At 51.5% G+C, this 12618-nt stretch overlaps 1 protein-coding gene across 9 annotated transcripts in view; it reads right to left on the bottom strand.

The window, feature by feature from the left end:
• CHD6 (chromodomain helicase DNA binding protein 6) overlaps positions 1-5779 on the bottom strand; it is an 89499-nt gene extending 83720 nt beyond the window's left edge. For 3 of the 9 annotated variants that reach the window (XM_063404775.1, XM_063404772.1, XM_063404770.1), the window contains exon 1: positions 5547-5778. The gene's annotated coding sequence lies outside the window, so the exon portion shown is untranslated. Of the gene's footprint in view, positions 1-5546 lie in introns of all 9 variants that reach the window. The other 6 variants (XM_063404771.1, XM_063404769.1, XM_063404767.1 and 3 more) reach the window with 3 other exon arrangements.
• Positions 5780-12618: the final 6839 nt, after the last annotated feature.

Below are 12618 nucleotides of genomic sequence, written 5' to 3' on the forward strand. Positions count from 1 at the left end.
CTATAGCAAAGCACTAATGTTTATTCTTGTATCTAGGACTAACTTTAATTCTGCCTCGATGCACATATATAACAAGGCATTGATGTTTCTTAAAGAACCAATATTTCACCTACCTATACGTCAAAGAAGTGGAAGTCCCCTGTAAGTTTGCAGCACCCTCATTCCTGCATGTAGCTAATTAATTGTAAGTGCTAGAATTCACCTTCCAAGGCAGCCATACAGTGTAAGGTTGAAGTGCAAAATGAAACTATGTCCACAAAACAAATACCTATTTCCAGTGCAACAGAGAGGGAGCACAGCTCCCAGCAGTGGCTGCTAACAGGGAGGGTCTGGTGGCTAAAGTCCCTCAATGAGCTAAAGTCCTGCTTCTGCCTTCAAAGAAATGCAAATGAGATATGTCCTGGGGGAAGAGGTGGGGGTCTTACATCCCAGAGGGTTTTAACACTAAAGGCAATAAGTTCTTTCTCCACACAGGTCCACTGACAGCCACAGGGACACAGCCTCCCGTATTAGGCCTTTGCACCGGCTTTTGGCTGGGGACCCCACACATGCCCTTCCTACCAATTTTCCTGTGCCAGGCTGTAATTCAAACAAGTAATTTAGGACCATATCAGATAGTGAATGAAACAACCTTGCCCATCCCTGTCCCTCCCTTGCAACAATAGACACATTAACAAGACATGCAGCCAGCTCAGGCGCCTCCAGTAACACCAACGTGACCCCTGACACAGTCTCCTACTCTAATACAAAGCAGGGCTCCACAGATCCCATACTTTTGTAGAAACATTTAGAAAATATTCTGAAAATTAACACTGACAAGCATAACTCTTCCCTGCTTTCAGCACAGTCACCCCAAAAGGAAACAATGAATTACCTGCATTTCAACCCAGACTTCCAATCACAATTGAGCCAAATGGCAGAGAGAACCACACAAATGCCAGGAAGCTTTACCAGAAGATATCTAAACTTAATCTTGCCAGGAAAAACACAAACCAAAAAATTCCCAAACACCACAGTAAAACACACCCCCCCAAAACAATCAGAATAAAGTTTGTGAAAAGGAGTGCCTGCAGAAGGTATGCTGTATCTCAGAGCACATAGATTCACAATATCATGAAGCAGCATCCCTCAAGGGGAAACCAGGGCTGGAAAATATGATGGGCACCCCATGGCCAAGGCAACATCTCACTCTCACAGTAATACCTGCACTCCTTGAACCATTCTCAACATGCCTCTGCAAGCACATTTCCAGTGCCCACATGAAAAGCTAAGAGGGACTGGGACTCCTCATGCTTCTCATTTTCTTTCCTGGACTGAAAAAGAGTGTTTTGCTCCAGTTAGAGCAAGATTTATACTCACTACAGGCTGAGAATGCCTTGGAGACAACAGGCTGCAGTACAGAAACAGCATGCACCCCTTCACCTCAAGGCAGTATTTCCTCCACAGAGAGAAGGTCCTCACAACAAAGGATGGGTCAAAAGCTCCCGTGACCCCCACCTGGTGCTAACACCACCCAGCACTTCTCTAAGCACTGGGCCCAAGGGCAGCACACAGCAAGAGTTCTACACTCAGGCACAAACTCTCCCAGCTTTTAGCTGACTTCCAAAAGAGCCAACTGTGCTCAGGCATTCCCTACAGCATAGTCATAACCTTTCTCCAGATATCTGCCAGGGACTGGCCTTAAATATTAAAGCGCAGCCACAGTGTCTCAGGTATACCCTAATTCTTAGGGTGACCGGACACATCCAACATAACAATGCTAAAATTATTAGCCACGTATTGGTGGATTGCTAGGCTGCATCCCAGATTTTCCCATATAAGGGAAAGTTGAAGGCATTGTCCTATCACACAGAAAACATATTGCACCAGCCTGAGATATTAGGAAGAAAATCAGAATCTCCTCGTGTCACCAGATGACACCCAGAGAACCACATTTTTCCATTTTTGCTGCCAGGCCGGTCAGCTTTCCCCAGCTCTGTTATTCCACTGGAGACCGGGACAGGCATTGTCCAGCATGGCACTCACAGTATGGGGCTGTGCAGGGCCCAGCACTTCCTCAGAGGATTTTGGTTCCACCATTAACATGCTTGGCAACACAGGCATTGACACCTCTCCCACAGTCAAGGGTAATTCTGTTTTCATGGGGTTTTTGGTGTGCTGAGAACCCACCACACAAACCCTGCATGTCACTAACACACTGCCATGGCAAACATTGCTGCCCCACTGCATACAGACCCTTCATCCCGACCATCTTCTCCCCACAACAGTGCTTGTTGGCCTCCAACAACCACTCTCAGACCAGGGTAAGACCAGAAACACCAGAGGCTGACTCCCATCGTCCCAAGCAGGAAACTGGGAATGAGCAAGGAGAAATGCATTCACTGCTACTTGCAGGAGCAATGAAACAAGCCCTCTCAAGTGTCCCAAGGCCCAGTGAAACATCCAACCACTGAGCTTGACAATGTCTCTTTAAGACAACCTCAGAGCAGCCTCCCCACGCATGCCTGCTTTCCAGATCCAACACAGGAGCCTGCATTCCCGCACTAAGGGCTCACTCTCAGCACAAGGCTGATCAGCTTTTCCCCCTTAGTGAGGGTAAGCTTCATGTGCACACTGATGAGGATGATATCAGCTCTTATCTCTGCAAAGCCCAGACAGGCCAGGACACCACAGCAAAACACAAAGGCCCGCTCTGGCAGCCTCTCAAAAAACAAGTCTCATAAAGTCGCCCAGCTCACAAAAACAAGTTCACGTGCTTGTACAAAAACCTCTTGAAATAACACAAACCACTACAGTGAAACCCTTTATATTATCCACCTGTAGAAGTTTATGTGTTTGGAGAAACTCTTGATAAAATATTAAAGATCATTCAAGGAAGACTAGATCTTAAAAATTGTGATTACACTTTTGGGGTGGAGATGGGGCCAGAGATTTACTTCCAGCTGAAGAAATGCAGTAAAAAGCAGTCAGGAAACTAGACACTCCTGCGAGAGCCTCATCTACCAAGCACTATAAATCAAAAGACCCCAAAAAGACCCACAGCACTGACCCCTGCTCAAAGACAAGCAGTATGGCCCCCTAAGGTCACAATGTAGAACAATGGAGGAAGAGGTAAACTCAAACCAGTAAAAAGGGGTATACTACTAAAATAGACAGCAGCACTCAGAACACAGTAACAAGTTCCCTGACAGCACCTTTCATGGGAGATGTGCATTATTCACAGCTGCAGCACGGATAAACACTGCAAGAGCTGCCTTAGTGTCAGATTTACATAGGGTACCCATACTGGCCTGCAGCAAAGGGCTGCAACTGCCTCCTCAGGGACAGAGCAGTCTGTGTTTCTGCTGGGAAGAATGAGAATAAAGGAACAGGCAGGAATAAACAGCCATGGCTGCAGGATGGGCTTCAAACTCCATCGAACTAAAAACAAACCAAGATCACTCATTCTCAAAGTCTTCTCCTTGATTTCAGCTTTCGTTTGAAGAATAAAAACATGCACTTTCAGTTCTGCTGCACAATGCACACACATACATAGGATCCAGCTCTCCTAGTTACTGTGCTTTTCAACTTGAAGCAATCGAGAGGCAACATTCAATGAGCTTCATCCCACTGCTGTCATGCTGCCCATCTCTGCAGTGAAGGCAGTGCAGCAGTATGTCCAGCACCCCTGAAGGACCTGCAAGAACAGGCAGCTGTACCAATTCAGAGACATGGGCTGAATTAGCATTTCCCCCAAAGACAAATTTCTACTTTGTAGTGAAAGAGGAAGCAATTTTCAGGAAAGGAACTCAGGGGCAGCCCTAAACCAAAACCAACCCAGCTCAAGGCCAAAAGCCTTGGGAGAAAAACAACTTATTTACTCCTAGAGCAAAATATGTTGTTATTGCTTCATACTTCAACAGTTTGATGAAAACTACAATTTCTCTGCAAAGGAGCACAGCAGAGTTCCTGCATGACGGAGGTAAACAAGGGGCAAGGAGAGGCACAACAGCACCTCTTCCCATACCATCACCTGAACAGGGCCCAAAAGCAAGAGCAACACTTCAAAGCAGGGAAAACACTCTCTGACAGCTCAGTGTTTCCACCGGCAACACTATAATCCAACTGACTCCACAGCACTTAAAAAATACTCTGCAAATGAAGGGGTCACAGATAAACATCTAACAAGACACAGCATCTGTCTGCTCCCCAGGAGCTTCATGCCAGGAAGGCCTGTGCCATCTGAGGGGTGCTAGAGGCTTCTGCCCAGTCCCATCAGACACTGCACAAGCACAGCCAACCATTTCCATCCGTCTCCCCTCATTCTCCAGCCCCAACATTTGGTGCATTTCCTGACCAGGATGTAAACAAGAAAAAAGACTGAGCTTTTGGCTAGAAGTATCCCGACTCCCTGAAGAAACAAAGAAAGCATTTTTCATAGCAAAATTTCCAAAATACCATATCAAAGGCCAGCAGCAGACCAGGCAGAACCAGCTCTGCACGTACTGAGGCAGCCTGCCTGGCCCCGCGGTCCCCGACTTCACTGCGAGTTCAGTGTAGTTGTCAGCAGGCAAACTGATAGCCAGAGGGAGACCCGCTCTCAGGCGGGTGCACTCCCGCAGCGGCAACCCGAGCTGACGATTTCGCTTCCTCGTCCCGTATTGCTTGCGTGTCTCTCACAGCCTCCATCCTACAAACCTCATTGATCAAGGCTAAAATCCACCTCCATCGCCAGTGAACGCCACTGGCGAGCACACGGGAATCCCACGCCGCGGGCACCGACACGCAGCGGGCGCGATGACTGCGGCGAGACGCAGCTCCGCCGTGACTGTGATGTCTCTGCTGTGACATAGCTGCGATGTCACAACTGATCAGCGCGCAGCGGGACGGAACCGCGGTGACAGGGACGAGCCCGCGGCCCGGTGCGGTGGGAGCGGCCCTCCCGCAGCATCCCCCCGCGCCTTGGCTCGGCGGGGCCAGGCAGCGGGCGGCCCGCGCCCCGGGACCTCCAGCGCGCAAAGGGACCCGCTTTCCCTCGACCGCCAAGTTTAAAGACTTAATTATTGATATTCTTGAGCACCGCAGCCGAGACGCCGGGGGGAACTGCGCCCCGCGGGCGGACTCCGGCACCTCGCACCTGGGGGGCCCGCTTCCCCCTCCCCGCCCGGAAGGAGCCTCCGCGCGGCGCCGCGGGGAGCCCGCCCCGCCTCCGGCCCCGCACGCCCCGGGATCCACCGCCGCTGCCAGGGGCACCCGGCGCGGCGCAGCCGGCCAGGAGTCAGCGAGGCCCGGTCGGGGGAGAACGGCAGGGCAGGCGAGACGGGCCGCGGCCCCCCCGCGCTGCCGCGGCCCGAGGGGCGGGAGAGGGCGGCGCGGAGGGACCCGGGGGTACCGCCGCCCCTCCCCGCGGCCGGAGCCATGACAGGGCCGGCGGCCTCACCGGCCCCCGCCCGCCCCACGGCCCGCGCCGCCGCCGCCGCGTTCATTCATAGCACCGCCCTGGCGCATTCCCGCCGCCGCCCTGGCCCCGCCGGGCGGACGAACCCAAAGTTCGGGGCAGAACTTACCCAAAATGGCTCCGCAGCCGCCCCAACACAAACAGCTTTTATTTGGTGAAGTTTAGCCCAGCACCCTGCAAGGACACCCTAACCTCGCCCGGGCCCACCCCCGCAGCACGCCCATTGGCTGCCCAGAGCCGCGCGCCGCCTCCCATTGGCGAGCCGGCCCGTCAGCCGCGCGGCGCTCGCGCCAAGCTTGGCTGCAGCGCGCCCGCCGCTCGCTCCATTGTGCTCCTGTTTGCACCGATGAGAGCGCGGCGCTGATTGGTCGCGCCGCCGCCCCCGCGTTCCGCCGCCCCGCCCGCGTGCTCCACGTCCGCGCCCGCCGAGCGTTGCCCGGATGTGAACCGGGCTCCGCCCCGCCCCGGGAGACGCCCGTTGCCACTCCGCGACCGGGCCGTACTGCCCCGGGGCCTGCCCTCACCGCACCGCCCGGCCCTGCTGTGAGGCTGTGCCAGCCCCGCACAGCGCTCCCCGCAGGCGCTGCCGTCCAGGCCCGCCTAAGTCCTCGAGGTGCGAAGGCGCCCGCGGGCGACCCCGCATGGAAGAATAGCGTGGATGCGGCCTCGGAGGCCGCAGGCCTGGAAGGAGGGAATGCCGCTGCCCAGAGGTGTATTCCAAGAGATGGGCTGAGAGCAGGCTCAGAGTGGGTGACCCACCTCTGCAGGGAGAAAGCTGGCATGGAGTAACCGGCAAGGTTCGGGTCTAGCACCAGTTAATGGTGAGCCAAGCCTGCCGAGGTTTGTTTTCCGCTGGAATTCCTCACAACCAGACCTCCTTGGGATGCCTATTCCTGGTTACAGAGTGTTGAGGGCTTTGAACAGTAGCCACAGTCACTCCTCCACCTCAGCACCCTGCAGCTGGACTAGCAGCACCCTCGCTTTGGTGGCCTGCAGTGCCATGCCTGTTCTGCCTGGGAAGGTGGGGTTGGCTGGCTCCATCCTCCCTGCTGATGCAGAGATGCTGTGGCACCAAAAGAAACACTGCTGAAGATAATTAGCTGTGCTGAGACTCAGACTGATGAACTGAGTACAGGGGAGTCCTCATGCAGCTAAACTGCTTGCCAGGCCCCTTGGGAAGCTGGCACAGCTCTGTGCTGAAGTCCTGGCCTGTTCAGCACCAGCTGGCACTGATGTTCCATGCTGTCTGGCTGGCATGTTCCCTTTATGCCTCCGGCTTTCCCCAGATGCTCTTCTCAGAGCTGTATAGCTCTTCCATTGGTCATGGAGATCTGCTAAACAGCACCACTGGGCAGTGCTGGTGTCCTCTGTATGCACCTGTCACTGCACACTTTTAGATTAAACACAGCCAAGGGACATGGCTCCATCATGAAGCTACACCCACCCCATTCCTGCACTCTTCCAAGTCCCCCGCACAGAACAGTATACTGTGCTCTTCCCAATGAAACAGGTCTTCCTTCTCCACAGCATTCCCCTTTATCGTTTCTTGCTTACTCCAACCCACATCTCAACCCTCCATCCTTTCTCCTCCCTCAGTCTGGCTCCTTGCCCATGGGTGGCACTGGTGGATCTCACCAGTGAGATCTCACATGTATGTTTTGTCTCTGCACTTCCCAGGTTCAGATTCTTTCTGCTTATAGAGGGCCAGCACATGTGAAATATTCCTCTCCAGGCCTTCCCCTGGCCCTAGTCCTGCCTGCTCCTTCTCTAGCCACCAGCCTTGCCTATACCTGATGTATGCATCCTGCACCAGGCAACCTTTGGCAAATCAATATCATCCTGTGCTGTATCTTTGCTCTGTCTCCAGAGCAGCACTTGAGCCTCAGAGTGAAGAATGCCTGTTAACATGCAATTAATTGGTACTTTATGACCAGGGAACCAAAACACTCTGTTTGCAGATCAATCACTTTTTGCTCAGTTGGTCTCAAAAGGAGTGGCTCATTGCTGTACAGGTAAAATGGACTGGCCAGAGGTTACAGACAGGGAAAGCAAGGCACAAATTCCCTTGGCAAGTATCATTTGCAAAGACATTGTAACACCTTTGTTACAGAATTGTAAAAGTTTTGGTGGAAAGGGACCCCCGCAGGTTATATAAGACGTTTCCAGAGGTCCCTTTCCAGCACCACATCGATGATCAACAGGAGATCAGCCATGGCTCTGCCTGCCTGAGCCATAGCATCTTCCATGGCCAGACATTCCCCCACTTGTCTGGTGACCTCTGTCAAGACTGCACCCTCCCAAACTTTCAGTACTTCATCATTACTGCTCCTTAATGTGTCACCAGACACTGCCAAGAAGGTTTTGAGTCCATCATCCTTGAAATTGCTTTATCAATACTTGTAGACTGCTGTTGGGTCAGATCTTGCTACTCTTCACTAGGAAAAAGCAGCCTCCACCTGTATTCAAGGGCCCCCTGTCCCCACCTTGGTTGTCCATCATTGATGTCTCTCTTGGCTTCTCAATTTTGTAGGTTCCAATACTGGACAAAAAAAAAAAAAAAAAAAAAAGGTGTATGATTTTATAACAGAAACCCATCTGCCAGTTCAGTCTTAATCCAGGCCATGTCTTTATAATTTAAAAAGTGGGATTGCTGTGTTTTGGACAAGGTGATTTAGAGAACCGTGCCAGAGTCAGTAATTAATTGTGCTTGCAACTCCTACATAGGAGTGAGGAGCATGCCCAAACTGTGGCCTTTTCCACCTGGTCCCCTCACAAGGCCAGCATGAGGGTTTTTTTGAGTGATCTCAGCATTCTTTGATGCCAGTACTAGACCCTTCATCAGTCTCTCTGGAAAACAAGATTAAACCCAGAGTTTGGCTGTTTCCAAATTCCTCCGGGCTCAGGTTGTAACACCTGAGTACAGCTGAGCAGAGCAGGGGTCAGACATCACCTGGAATACAGCATTGCTGCCAGCACCCATTGTTGTAGACAGTCTTTGGATTAACTCTCTTCTGATTTGAAGAAATAATAATAATTGTAGTTATAGTAGTAGTAATAATAATAATAATAAATTTTAGCATTTACGAATAGGGATTGTGGCAGTCTTCCCTGGGAAAACTCCTCTGGGCTCAGAATACCTCCATATACCTCAGAATACCACCTCACTGCCCAGATGGAACCTGTCTCCTTCCAGGATGCTCAGCCAGCCCTGTACCAGCATACATTCTTACCTGCATCCTTACCTGCAGTGTGCTGTGTGGATGCTACAGCCCACCACATGCATAAGCATCTACTGTGGCCCTGATTTACAGGTATCCCCCATCCTGTAAGAGAAACTCATTACTGTTATGTACTTCCCTTGAAAGCAATGTTACCTGGAACCAGGAAAAGCAAAATGCAAACAAAGGTGGTTACTCACAGCATCAGCCATCCCCAGGTTGGTGGTTGTGACCTGTATTGTGTTCTCTGTGTCACTGGTGCAGTGACTCTGCTTTGGCAGCCCCTGTGTGCAGCTCTGTGAGGAGGAGCAAGAGCTGAGCTGCCACCAGGGGCAGGGGACCTCCAATGTCACATGCCACTCACAAATGTCACTTATTTTTTCAAGCCCAGATTTTGCAGCAGAAGGTGCAGCCTTACCCCAAGAGCACTGGGTTGAGAGGCACCGCAGCTCTGTGCCGTGCCTGCAGACAGTGCTAAAGGCACTGCATGTCCTGGCCAGGAGCCCACAAGACTTCCAATCTCTGCTTAAGATGCAGCAGCAGTATGGATTTCCCGGGCAAACCTTGGGGCTGCAGCCCTTTGGCCAGGCGAATGCATGTGCCCAGCTGGCTCACGCAGGTTCAGGCAACCCTCAGGCATCCACAAGCATAGTGCTGGGTATGCTACCACCACAGGGACAGGCCCTGGCAGCTGCAGGGACAACTTTGGCAGCAGAAAGGACAGTGTCCCTCGAGGATGAAGAAATGCCACATGTTTCCAGGCTTGTCTCATTCCCTTACAGAGAGGGATGCTCCAGAGATGCCTGTAGGGCAGGCTGGGTTTCTGCAGGAGCAGGCAGAATGAGTGGTGTCATCTCTGACTGATCTCCCAGCCTATGACACAAATTCAGGGAGATAAAGCTTTCTCTGTGGTGGCAGCTCTCACCTGGGATCAGGACAGGTTTTGGAAGCTGGCTGAAGAGACCATTAAAGATGCAGCTAATTGCTGTTAGTTAGCCATAGGCATCTTGTGGTAAAGGATGCAGGTTTTTTTCCAACTCAGTAAATTAGTCTCAGCTGCTGACATAGCAACCTCTGGCTTGTTGTGGCCTTCTGTATGTTTGCATATTTCAGAGCATCCTTCACTTGCCCAGTTCTGGGGAGGCTAGTGTGTCTCCAATGGTTACCTGTAGTCTCCTTATAAGCTGGTAGCTTAGTTGGAGCTCTGGAGTTTTTACACAAATAATAGTCTTCCCAGGCTGTGCCATTTGAACTAGCATAGGGATCCCCCAGCTACTTTCTACTAGGAATCTTCCCATGCCAATGAATGGCCACACAGCAACAGGTCCAGGCTGGAGGGGAAGCTTGGTTCTCATTGCCACCAAGGTGCTCTGTCTGATGTCCATCCTAGCTTTCCAAATGAAGGTCAGAAGGAACTAAGGACCAGGAGCTTCAGTTGTCCCATCCCTCTTTGATGATCCATTTGTAAAGCAAGGCAGAAGGGTACATTTGTCCAGAAGCTGTCCTGCAGACTTCACAGTGGACACACAAGAATTTTTGAATGGACCATAAATGAGATATGTTAAGATGTACACCAGCAGACAGTGCTGGCTTTACTGAATGCTTCTTCTGTAGATGCAGATTTCAGTAGAGATTGCTTATGATGGTAAAAACCTGGGCAAAACCACTGGAGTTGTTGTGCTGGAGTCATCAGCAGGAACAGACCATGTCCTGGCCATAGCACAGGGTCACAGCCAGCCCGGGCATGCTGCACTGGGCAATCAGGTAATCTCAAGCATCCTTGAGCACACTCTCCTCATACACAGCACAAGCACAATCAGAAAGTGCCAATCTATCACTTCAGACTGGAGTTTGTCTGTGACAGGGCAGTTGGGCTGCTCAGCCTCTGTTCATCTGCTACCTCCGTGTGGGCCAGGGGGTTTGTGCATATACCCAAGTATAGGAGTCCTGTGTCTGGGAACCATTTCAGTATCTGGAGATGCACATGGTTTCTTGCCTGGGGTTCAAAGAGGGGATGAGGACTAATTGCCAGAGGTCACATAAAATCATGTCCTTTAGAGCAAAACCTAATGTATCTGGCTCTCTGCTCAAACAAACCCCCTTACGGTGATTCAGGAATATCACAAAAGTCATTTGATTCGGGAAAGATTAGCTCTCGTTGAAGTGAAGGTCAATTCCTTTGGAAAATGCTTTGGCTAAAGCCATCCCTGCCTGCATCAACCACCTCACACCCTTGAAGGGGATATTTTCTAAAGCTGGGAATCCATGGACCCATGGCCAGTGCCAGACATAGGGAGAACTACTTGTGACGCAGCACCCAGCAAGGCTTGGCCATGGCTCTGCAGACAGGCTGCATGGAAATTTACCAGCCCTTGTTGCTCATGCTGTTACATTCCAAGAGCAGATGCACCCGTTTCTTGTGCTGATGGCCGTCCCTGTGCACAAGTCCCTTGGCTGTTGTCATGGGTCCCCTTCAGCAGTGGGGGAGTCAGGGCCATTTCAGAGATGGGAGCCAGGAAATTGAGACAAAGGCTGTGGTCACACCAGCAGCAAAAGCATCAGTTTGCAAAGGGCATTTGGGGAGATTTGCTTGGGAGCACTTGATGGTGGGCAGTGACCTCCAAGCTGCTTGGTCAAGGGCGACATGTAGGTCTAGTCACCAGGTCTCACCCCTGCCACATTGCAAAGCAGGTGAAAAGCAGAGCTCAACAGCCAAATGTCTGTGGTGACGCAAACTAGAGGATGGAGCTGCCCTTGCAGCCCTTTTCCACCAGCTTCAGCCATGGTTCCAGACAAATCCAACATAGCAGGAAGGAGAGGGTGTTCCTCTGATACTGCAGCACTTCTCCTTCCCTTCCCTGCTGTTGGACCACACCTATGCCCCTATGAAACACAGAGCCTGCAGGCAGCTGGTAGGGAGCGATCAAATTTTAAAGCCGCTGTGAAGCCTGTGAGCAGCCATGAGTAATTAACCATGTCATGAAGGCAGAATTCAACATCTTCCAGACTGATGTGTCAGAGTGAATTAGGGCAGAGTGAGGTCCAGTGTGAGATCTGAAGAGCGCTCCAAACCCAGGTGAGATGCTTGGATACATCTGGGGCACAGAGCTCCCCAGCTCCAAGGGTCATCATGGTCTGATCCTTGTGAAAACTTCTCTGTGTCAGGTGTCCTTCAGTGGAGCCAACAGCGAGGAACTGGGAAGCTCCTCCATGGGCAGCTGAAGGGGTGACCAAACTCTGCATAGGATTAGAGGTGCTCCAGCCCAGATGCCTCTTGGCCATGGTTATGCTTTTTGCTGTGGGGTTATCCTGCCTGTGTTCCCTCTGCCCAGCTGTGGCAGAAACAGTCAACCTCCAGCCTATGCAGGAGACCCAGGTGTTCCCTTGGCCCTGATTTAGGGAGTTGGCAAGGTAGGCTGCAGCTGGAAACTCCTCATTCAAGGACAGAGGTTTCTGTGGATGTGGTTATTTGAGGAAATTCTCTTGTTCTCAAGAGCTTCTATCATATAAATTATCTGATTGTTGCTGTAAATTTTCCTGTGGGATTGTTTGGGTTTATTAAGGGGTCTCCTGGGCTATACTGCTGCAGATAATTGATGTCAGGGAAGATGGGGTGGTATGCACAGGACCATTGCTCACCATGTCCCTATGTGAGCTCTGTGCTTTGTCGGTGCTGTAAACCTGGGGTCTGTCCAACACTGCATCCTGCTCACAGCACAGGTGTAAGATTTATGGTGGTTTATACAGAGAGGACTTGGGAGCCTCCTTCCCCGCCAGACCCCACATGCCCCATGGGAAGCTGGCCACAGGGCTGTCCCCAGAACACAGTATCACAGTCCACCTTATCCTGCAGGCAAGTATGGAGCAAAAATTAGACATAAAACTTTAAATCTATGAACTTATACCTAATCTTCTTTTACTGCTGCTCTTCTGCAACTGCAGTCTTGGACTGATGAAGAGGGC

This window comes from Prinia subflava, chromosome 8 (assembly GCF_021018805.1).
Source record: "Prinia subflava isolate CZ2003 ecotype Zambia chromosome 8, Cam_Psub_1.2, whole genome shotgun sequence".
NCBI lineage: Eukaryota > Metazoa > Chordata > Aves > Passeriformes > Cisticolidae > Prinia > Prinia subflava.